Source organism: Saccostrea cucullata, unplaced genomic scaffold (assembly GCF_032062105.1).
Source record: "Saccostrea cucullata isolate Sc308-1 unplaced genomic scaffold, CSIRO_AGI_Scuc_v1 ctg4563, whole genome shotgun sequence".
Lineage (NCBI taxonomy): Eukaryota > Metazoa > Mollusca > Bivalvia > Ostreida > Ostreidae > Saccostrea > Saccostrea cuccullata.
In genome coordinates, this window is record NW_026936684.1 from 22022 (window position 1) to 33633 (window position 11612).

At 35.1% G+C, this 11612-nt stretch overlaps 1 pseudogene; it reads left to right on the forward strand.

Annotated features, from left to right (window-relative positions):
• Positions 1 to 7824: 7824 nt before the first annotated feature.
• On the forward strand, positions 7825 to 9996 carry LOC134246267 (uncharacterized; annotated as a pseudogene).
• The last annotated feature ends 1616 nt before the right edge of the window (positions 9997 to 11612 follow it).

Consider the following 11612-nt stretch of genomic DNA (forward strand, 5'->3'; position numbering starts at 1 on the left):
TATTTTGATAAGTAATATTGAACAGAAGATGGTCAAAATAATGCTCTTAACAATATGCAACCTTTCATTTTTCGCTAAACGTCCCCATTAAGGAGTTGAAGGGTTGGCCCCTAAATATTCCTTATGCAAATAACTCTAAATCGAAAAAGAATCTCTGAATAGTTGTTGAACAAAAAGTGTTCAAAATCCTAAGAGCTTTTAGGCGAAATCAAGAAAAAGGGGCTTGGCACTCAAATTAGGGGCCAGGAGGGGCCAAAAGTCTTCATTGAATGACTTTTAAACAGTCAATATTTTGTTATACATTACTGAAGCAAAAATATATATCTTGAAAATCTACAACTATATATTATAATATTTTTGTCATATGTTACATAATTAGGGGCCACAAGGGGCCAGAATGCTAAATCTTTGACGCTTTATATCTCGAAAGTGAGAAATATTTTGATAAGTAATATTGAACAAAAGATGGTCAAAATAATGCTCTTAACAATATGCAACCTTTCATTTTTCGCTAAATGTCCCCATTAAGGAGTTGAAGGGTTGGCCCCTAAATATTCCTTATGCAAATAACTCTAAAACGAAAAAGAATCTCTGAATAGTTGTTGAACAAAAAGTGTTCAAAATCATAAGAGCTTTAAGATGAGATCCCGAAAAAGGGGCTGGGCACTCGAATTAGGGGCCAAGAGGGGCCAAAAGTCTTCATTGAATGACTTTTAAACAGTCAATATTTTGTTATACATTACTGAAGCAAAAATATATATCTTGAAAATCTACAACTATATATTATAATATTTTTGTCATATGTTACATAATTAGGGGCCACAAGGGGCCAGAATGCTAAATCTTTGACGCTTTATATCTCGAAAGTGAAAAATATTTTGATAAGCAATATTGAACAAAAGATGTTAAAAATAATGTTTTGAACAAGATGCTACCTTTCATTTTTTGCTTAACGACTCCATTAAGGAGTTGAAGGGTTGGCCCCTAAATATTTCTTTTGCAAATAACTTGAAAACGAACAGGAATCTTTGAACACTTGTTGAACAAAAAGTGTTCAAAATTATGAGAGCTTTAATATCAAATCTAGAAAAAGGGGCTGGGTGCTCAAATTTGGGGCCAAGAGGGGCCAAACGTCATCAATTGATAACTCATTAGCAGTCAATATTTTGTTATACATTACTGAAGCAAAAATGTTTATGTCAACAATCTACAACTGTATATTATGAATTGTATGTCGTATGGTAAATAATTAGGGGCCACAAGGGGCAAGAATGCTAAATCTTTGACGCTTTATATCCCGAAAGTGACATATATTTTGATAAGTAATATTGAACAAAAGATGTTCAAAATAATGTTCTTAACAATATGCAACCTTTCATTTTTCGCTAAACGTCCCCATTAAGGAGTTGAAGGGTTGGCCCCTAAATATTTCCTTTGCAAACAACTCAAAAACGATTAACAATCTCTGAAAATTTGTTGAACAAAAAGTGTTCAAAATCATGAGAGCTTTAAAATGAAATTCAGAAAAAGGGGCTGGCCATTCAAATTAGGGGACAAAAAGGGCCAAAAGTCTTCAATCGATAACTCTTTAGCAGTCCATATTTTGTTATACATCACTGAAGCAAAAATGTTTATCTCAACAATCTGCTACAGTATATTATGAATATTATGTCGTATGTTACATAATTAGGGGCCACAAGGGGCCAAAATGTTCAATCTTTGACGCTTTATATCTCAAAAGTGGGAAATGGTTTGATAAGTAATATTGAACAAAAGATGTTCAAAATGATGTTCTAAACAATATGCAACCTTTCATTTTTCGCTAAATATCCCCATTAAGGAGTTGAAGGGTTGGCCCCTAAATATTTCTTTTGCAAATAACTCGAAAACGAAAAGAAATCTCTGAACACTTGTTGAACAAAAAGTGATCAAAATCCTGAGAGCTTGAAGATGATATGAAGAAAAAAGGGCTGATCCCTAATATTAGGGGCCGTGAGGGGCCAAAAGTCGATTTTTTAATCTTTGATGTTAAATGTCTTTTTATAGATTATGGAAAATCATTATTTTAGAATGAAAATCTCAATCAAAATCTTATCTCATCTCATCAAGAATCGGACGGAAGACCCACTCGTTGCTCGCAACGAGATCGTATCTAGTTATTATTATATTTTTTCTTATTTGTTCTCCGGTACTTTTTTGTCCGCGAGTGTTCTCAGAAACTGTTGACCCAACTGAGCTAAAACCTTTTTAGGGTTAATAGGTGTGTAGTGTAGATGTGCGGAACGAAGGTCATTTTGCGCGCATACGCCTGCACGTGCGTGCGCGTGAAATGAGTGAATTGACTGATATACTTAATATAGCTATAACTTTTACATTTTTTGATGAAATGCTTTGAAACTCATTACATAAGGATATATTAAAAGTGTTAATAATATGACACTGTCAAATTAGCATGAACTCACGCGCATGCACTTGCGCCTTGCTCTGATTGGCTGAAACAAAAATCTCAATATCTCTTTTGTTTTCCGACGAAATGCTTTGAAATTTTTAACTTTTTCATGAATTAGGATATCCTACAATATAATATGGAAAAAATTTCATGAAATCACGCGCATGCACGTGCGCTGCAATCTGATTGGCTGAAACTTTAAATGGCTATATCTCCTTTATTTTTTGACGAAATGCTTTGAAATTTAAAACATAGTCATGCATTAGGATATCCTGCAATATGATATACAAAAAATTTCAAGAAATCACGCGCATGCACGTGTGCTGCAATCTGATTGGCTGAAACTTTAAATGGCCATATCTCCTTTGATTTTTGACGAAATGCTTTGAAATTTAAAACATGAATATGCATTAGGATATTCTACAATATGATTTAGAAAAAAATTCTTGAAATCACGTGGATGCACGTGTGCTGCAATCTGATTGGCTGAAACTTGAAATGGCTATAATTCCCTTGGTTTTCAACCAAACAGGATGGGATTTAGAACAAAGATAGATATAAAGGCCTCCTACAAGAAGGTATGGTCATCATGCACGTGCACGCATGTGCGTGCATTTGGAACGAGTGAAATTGAAAATACACTTGAATGAGTGATTTTTAATACTTTTGGACTAAATGCTTTCATATAAAGTATATTTTATTATAAAGAAAGTGTAGATAAGATTATGTGATCATTATGCACGTGCATTCACATGGGCACACGTGCAATGTTAAAATTTGAATATAATTGGTATCCTTTTGGGAAAACGTTGTTAAAGTCAAAAATGCACAGATGTTGTTTTATTTAATAAGGCTTACAGGGAATATGGCACTAAAAGGGAGTTGGGGAGTTTTTGGGGAACATCTGTAACGGTTCCCGTTACAATTAGCCCTAGTTACATTTCACTTTGACTTTTATCCTTCTTCATTTTGCCCTTACTTCTATGTTGCTTTATTCTTTTTAATTCATTTTTCTTCCTTTTAAATTGATACAGTTTCTTAAATGATTATCTCAATTACAAACGTGAATTCAATCACACAAAGAATGAAGCATATTACTTCTATGTTGCTTTATTCTTGTGAATACATTCTACTTTCTTTTAATTTGATACTGTTTCTTAAATAAAATATCTTGATTATCTCGATTACGAACGTAAATTCAATCATGTAAACAATGCCACCTAGCGTTATAATGCGGCACTAAATTCAATGAAGACGAATGCAAGTTGTCCGAATTTAGTGCCGCATTATAACGCTAGGTGGCAGGGTGTTCGCTATACGAGTGTTGGTAAAAATAGGTAAGCAAACCCGGGCCGGGGTTATTAAAGATTTTTCAATTTTCTGCCTTAATACTTTATCAATCGAACTTAAATTTTCAAATGATGTTTGTTATAAGTTCAGGTATGTACCCGATAATGCCATTTCCTCGGAAGATGGTAAGATTTTCCCTGGAAGACTGACTACATAGTGATGCTTCCTTCGGAAGACTATACAGTGAGACTCCCCCCGGGGAAGTTTCAATATATAGCTAGTCTTCCGTGGGAAATCTAGCTGTATATAGCAATTCGTCCCCCATCATAGCAACCCCTCCCCCGAATATTTTTTTAATCGTAAAACAATGTTTATATGCTAACGTTTTCAGTTTTTGAAGAAAAGTTATCCGTCCTATATGAATAAATGTTTAAATGAAGCCATTTAATAGTGGTTAATAATTAAATCATTTTAACCATTTAGTTTGACATAGATAATCTTCACGAATACAAATGGATAATGAATTCCGCCCCCCCCCGGTCCCGTGGATGCCCCTCCCCCCGGGTGCAATCGCCCGCGTGGCACTGTGGTAACGGCGTCTGCCCCCCGGTTCCGACGCCTATGCAATGTAGTCAATTAATATATTAATAGTCATGTACTTAGTGGCATATGTACATATGAGTAATATTTGGTACTGAAAACAAGTTGACGACCCCCCTCACCACCACCAAATACAGAATTTTCAAGTTTTAAGATTTTTTTAACTCTACTGGCTGATGTAAAATACGCTGCGTTCTAAATATATTTTTTTCTTTATTAAAAAGTGCTATTTCAATGTAAAATATTAATGCATAAAAAAGACGGGGGAGTTTCTAGTATGCCTAAGGTGTTCCCTGGTTCCGACTTTGCCTACCCATAACACTCCTCACTCCTTTGCAAAGCCCCGTCCCTAGAATCACACGCATGAGCAATTACTATCTGTCGTGAAATAAAGTTCAGTTCAGTGGAACCAGTGACGGATTTAAGGGGGGGGGCCCGGGGGCGCCCCCCCACCCCCCCCCCTAAAATTGTCAAAGTAAACATAAATCACAGTTTCGTCTAGAAAATGTAAATATGCCTACTTGGTAGACCTCATTTTTACTCTACAAAATCTCTAGAACCCAGGAGCTTCCGGGGGCTTCGCCTCCTGAGCCCCCACAAGGGCTTTGCCCTTGACCCACTGGGGGCCTCAAGGCGGCCCCCAGACCCCTTGCCTACTTTTGGCGCCCCATCCAACTTCATTTCCTAGATCCACGCCTGGGAACGTCCTGAAAAACAACTCAATTTATAAATTTATAAAGGGGTATCTAGTATCAAAATATTTAACATTTTTATGTCAATTAAACTGTTATACTGGAATTCAATTATCCAACAAATAACTTAAATAGAGTGATATTTTTCAGGCGAGAGAACAGTGACGTAGCATCCATTTTGAAAATTCAAGCTATCCGCTGAAAACAACTTGACAAGCAAAAAAAAAAAAAAAGAAAAAGAAAAAACAAGGAAATTTCCAAATTTGAAAATACATAGGCGTCGATCGGAACCGGGGAGAGGGCTTAGCCCCCACACTTTTTCCCAAAGTTAAACTTAGTATAGACATTGAACATTACTGCGTAGGTTTAGCCCCCCCCCCCCCCCCCACTTTCCATGGACACGATGCAGTATAGGTTTAAAATGTGGAAAGTGGTGGTGTTTTGAAAAAAAAAATTGGCACTGTAATTTGACCCTCCATCACCACCACACACACACGAAATAGGATTTTTGTGTTTGGACAGTGGACATTTCTCTTTTTTTTTTTTTTTTTTGGCTTGTCATGTTTTTTTTTTTTGAAGGTCTAAAAAATATTTCTTACGCTTAGCCCCCCCCCCCAGCCCCAACTTTCATTTTGCTTCCGACGCCAATGAAATCATATTAAGGGGGCGGGGTGGGTTTTGGGTTAGATTCAACTTCTTCTATAGTATCAAATTTAAATGTACTATACATGTACTACATTAACCTTATTTGACCCTTACCCTTACAAAAAGTGGGTCGGACTTTTAATGAACATATTCAGTAAAGTACCGGTATGTAAAGTTATGTCTGAAAAAAAAGAGGCCGCTATTCCTGTGTGCCCAGAGAAAATAAATATTATATGGAGTTTCCATCATTGGATCGGGTGATCGGATTCGGCCTTCAGATATTCGATTGATAAAGTATTAACTAAAGGCAGAAAATTGAAAAATCTTAAATAACCCCGGCCCGGGTTTGCTGACCTAGTTTTACCAACACTCGTAGCGAACACCCCTGCCACCTAGCGTTTTAATGCGGCACTAAATTTTGACAACTTGTATTCGTCTTCATTGAATATGCTTCATTCTTTGTGTGATTGAATTCACGTTTGTAATTGAGATAATCATTTAAGAAACTGTATCAATTTAAAAGGAAGAAAAATGAATTAAAAAGAATAAAGCAACATAGAAGTAAGGGCAAAATGAAGAAGGATAAAAGTCAAAGTGAAATGTAATAAAGACGAATACGAAAACAATAAAGTGACATATAATTACAATAATAACAAAGCATAAAGAAGTAGGCAGAATAAGAATAAAAGCAAGATACATAGACTTTTGGCGGTAATTCCCTTCCATATTCTTTTAGTTATTTTATCTACGATACGTATTACTCATGGCAATAACTTTTCCTAATACTCATCTATAATGAAAAAATGTGTTTAAAAAATAAACATGAATTCTAGTTACTAGTAGTCTTATATTGTGTTAGAAAATAACAGGTTGCTTTTTGTTTACCTACAATGTAGATATGATTTTTATTTGATGAATAAATCTTCCCTACGATTAAAAATATATGAACGAGTTTAACCGACCGTGACATTCAAAGAGAGGTCTCTTGGACACATGTAGAACACAGTCAAGGTTGTTTTGTCAGAGGTGGTCAAGAAGCCTTTGCCCCCCCCCCTTTTTGAAGTCGCCAAGAAATGGTAAAATATTGATGAAGCGAAATTAAACGATCAACAGTTATGTTCTCTCATAAGCTATATTCCTGAAACTATCACTGTCTCTGCTAAAATGTTGAAGACATATTCTGCAAATATGTTTGAATGATAAATAAAAAAGAATAGATTTTCAAAAAAAGAGAAAGAGGGTTCTTTTAGCCGAAATTTTAGACATTTTTATCATTACATAATGTATACATTCTTAGATAAATTTGATTTTATGCCAAGATGAATGTGAAAGTAATTTATGACGTATAATTAGATACGATAGGCAATCCCTTGTTTAAACATGGCATCATATCTGGTGTGTGAAATGTGTTTCCGTATAATTTGATTTATTTACAAATTGTTCATGTTTGTCATGTTGATGTGGAATTATTATAAATTCCCGAATTCTGATACTTTACAATTCTGTTGTGTTGGGAATGAACATTAGGAAGGAGCATCTACTTTCAACATAAGGAAAAATATAAAGCAAATCGAACGCCTTTTTGTGTGCAGATCATGAAATGTACTGAGCTCCACGGGTATTTGTTGTCCCGAGCGCATTAATCTTGACGCCCAGATTCTTACTTGGCTAGTGATACCTTTAGAAAACGTGTATCTAGATGAAAGTTAACTTGGCAACATGCGCCATCCCATTGTTTAAGTTTTATTAGGTGATTACACCTCCTATACCCGATTTCGCGGATTCAACGATACCCTAATATCGAGTATTATACGCGATTTCACGGATAATACCCGATTTTGGGTATAGACCGTTTCACGATAATTTCCGCACATGCGCATAAGTACTTCCGCAGGGCAAAGCATTTTTGAGCAACGCCTACTTCCTTCGTAAAAAGTACAGATTTCAAGCGACGAGAATAAATTGTTTATAAATGAAACTGTCTATGATTTAGCTTAAACATAATTTTTTGTGTTTTAAACTTGTGTTTTTACTACAAATAAACAACATATTCTTACAAAATATAATAATAAAATGAGCTCTAAACTAGCTACTCGATATACTCTTTGCGCATATACGGGGACTTCCGTGTTTACATTGACAACAAAGATGGCAAACCGGGAGATTTTAAATAGCCAAAAAAGGAAAAATGTCAACACTCCAACGACTGAAATCCCATTAAAGTTGAAAATGTCCTCATCTGAAGGTGTCATCCCTGAGATTCCGGGTCATGAAAACCTCCCCCCTCTTCATTTAGCCTCCTATTCGGCACTATCTTCAGACGCCACACCCACACTTTCTTTTAAAGAAATTTATCGGCACATGGTCCTGAGGCTTACAAAAGAAGGGGAGCGGATTAATAACTACAAAGGGCTAGACAAGGCAGTAAAGCACTTTGAAGCTGGTGATTTGTCACAAATTATGACTGCCCAGGTAACAATTTCATTTGTATTTTTCATATAAATATAATTACACATGACATGACCATACACATAAAAAACGAACGGAATTACAAAATTACCAATATAGTATTTAAAAGATTACAATTTTGATAAATCAATTGTCTTTTGTTGTTTGCAATGTATATACTTCTATATATCTAGTAATTTGGTCCTTTGTTCAACATTTCCCATTCTCTGAATTGAAATTTTAAGCTAATTTATAATGAATGAGATATTGATCATATTTACTGGTACTGCAATATACATAAAGATACTCCTGTAAAAAATGTACAACTGCATACCTGGTAATGCTGACATACACATTTATGTGTTATTTATGTATACATATTATTTAATAAAAATAGTCATAATTGAATTTTCAGATTGACAACTCCCTGGAATACATTAGAGCTTTTTGTTTGGCATCCATGAAAAAAGTTCGATATAAAGTCTACATTTGTTTGCTGGACAGGGGGAAAGTATGCTATGCATACTGTGAATGTCCTATTGGGTAAGGAATGTTTGCATCTGGATAGACAAACCTATTCAATATATGTCTAAAACACACATTGTAATATATTACTATATAAATTATGTAGATCTTTTAAAACTCCTTTGGTTCATTTTTAGGCTAGCACAATCATGCAGTCACACTGGAGGACTACTAATGTATCTCCATCACCTCTACCTCAGTCAGGTCTTGAGTGCTGACAGCTCTACATCTAAATCCTGTCAGTGGAGTGTACCCAGACCAATGAAGATGCAACCAAAGCCTCTCAAAGAGTGGAATTTTGGTAGACCTAAACTAGGCGAGGGAGGGGAGGTTGAGTTCAAGGAGAGGAAACAAATCCATTTTGACCCACGCCACCCTGATCAAAGGTCTTTTGAACTTTCCAGATCCATGCATCAACTGAAGATGTGTTTCCCAAAACCGGTAACCTTTTATTTTTATTTTCTTTTAGCATAACTAATTTAGTAAATGCTCATCATTGGGGAAAAACATACAAAGATTAAATCTCAATTCACAAATAATTTATTTATAATATAGCACTTGACAAACACTTTTAAAAAAGTGTATAATGCATGCACAACAAATGAATTATTCACGAATGTTTATATCTCAGGCATGGCTTAGTTATGGAACATCCCAGATGAAGCCCCGGACATGGAAAGTGAGGTGGAAGTCAGCACAACTGAAGATCCTTTAGAAAGAGAAATGAAAGCTCTGATCCTGTCTGAAGAAAACTGTAAGTAAAAAATCAGATCATATTAAACAATGGCAAATATCTTACAGTATTTTATTTTTGGTTTCTAATGTTGTTTATAATAGATATTTATTACATAAAATGATAATCATTTCTTATATAGTACCTCTGCCAATCTCAATTGAGGGAGGTCTTAGCCAATACATAGAGGAGAGGACAAGAGGACAAAGGCTATGCCAAACATGGAAAGATCTCCACAAAGGCAGGATTACAAGTTCGGTATTTGGTGCCATCCTTAGCTCTGGAGACACCCCCCACAGCTTAGTGGACCAAATCATAAATGGATCCAACTTAGACAGGTAAATGCTCATAACAACAGATGACAATATTCATGGGTCTGCACTTGATCACTAGATGACATCTTTACCATGACTAATTCTTTTTTCATAAAAATCTTATTTAGATATACAACACTCCCAAATGCTGTCCAGTGGGGCATTGATCATGAGAAGGATGCCATTGAGGACTACCTCATGTTACAGAGTGCTGTCACAGGCATGCAACTGACTGAATGTCCCGAGATGGAAAGGGGTTCAACGGTCTCAGCTCCTGGAACAGCAGGCACACCCAGGTAGTGAGGTACTGCGAGTAGGTCCCCACCGACACTCCTAAAAAATAAATACTGTTTGCCCAAAATAATTGTGAGGATACAATTTTGGCATTTTTAGCAAGAGTGTTGAGATAGCAAATATTAAATATCACTAACAAAATATTCCCCATTAGAAATTACCATTTTTTTCTGTTCACCTTTAAATTGATTAAATTACATTGGTCTAAATTAAAAACTGATTTTTAAGGAAAAATTGCTACATTTATGTCACACCAAAAATTCCACCATTATATGGTACAACATCTCTGAAGAGTTGGCAGATCTTTTAATGTAAATTTCATGCCTTTTTTATATTTGAATAATATATTTTCATATTATTCTTATTAGTTTACATGTGATGTATTATCACTATAACACTTAAATTTTGAAGAAAAAAATCCTGATAAGGCTATTAGCTCAAACACATACCAAAGCGTTCAGCAATATCTTCAACATATAATCCAACTTTAAGTTGCATCATCGTGGCAAGAAACTGATCTATAAGCTCCAATAACATCGCGCGTCTTGGTCGTGTCCTCTCTCCAGGGGTAGCAGAAGAACCTCTCCAGTACACCATCTCTTTGCACTTGGGCACCAGGTAGCTGCATATATAGATTTTATATGTTATTTTATTTGTATGTACAGTTTATTTTTTAAAGATGTCATTTTAGAGATTAGTTACATAATATTTCCAATGAATACAAGTGTGCTTTTACAAGTCTAAAACACAAATATAGTAATAAAACATTTTCTAAATAATTCAAATATTCTTTGAAAAATACAGCTAGACTAAGTGTTAAATTAACTACAAAGTTATACAAACACATTGTTAAAGTGTAAGCAAATCAATTTATACAATTTAAATTTGATAATTTTTGCTTAAATTTTAGATTAATCAATTACTTGAATAGCCACATAAAAACTGCAAAGCTAGGCAGTCCAGTGTAGAATTTCGTCTTGGTGTCATCATCCTTTATCTTGTCAACCGACCACTTATGACCCTGTAACCTCCTCAGCTCAGCTTTCAAGGCCATGTTCTCTTGTAACAGTGGGTCTGGATCACACTGTACACCTATATTGAATGGTACATGTATCATGAGAAAATATACCGGGTAGTCTGAGGCAAAAAATATGGTATTTTTCGCTATACATTTCTTCCTAAAGTTTAAATCCAACGCGTTGATAATGTTATCAGCTAAACTTCATGCTGACTTCGAATTTCGTCACAGGGCCCGATCGCCATCAGCTGACGTCAGGGAAATTTAATCTCGACACCAAATGCTACTATACATAAACTTTTTTAATACAACAATTATTAATTTATTATTTCATTGATAAACAAAATCAGAAAAAAATTAAAAACCGAAAGATTATGTTGTTTTGATAGTCTTGATTTTATTTAACATATGTTATATGTGTTAGAAACAATTCATAGGTAGAGGGTTTAATTGTTGAAGTTTCCGTTGTCGATAGGTAGCGCCTTATGGAAGTTTCCCGTGTCGATAAAAATTGCGTAATATCGTTGGACACATGCCATAACGCTAACCACTTAAAAATGGTCATTTTTCAATGTTGTTTCTACGTAGAAAAATGACCCCGTCA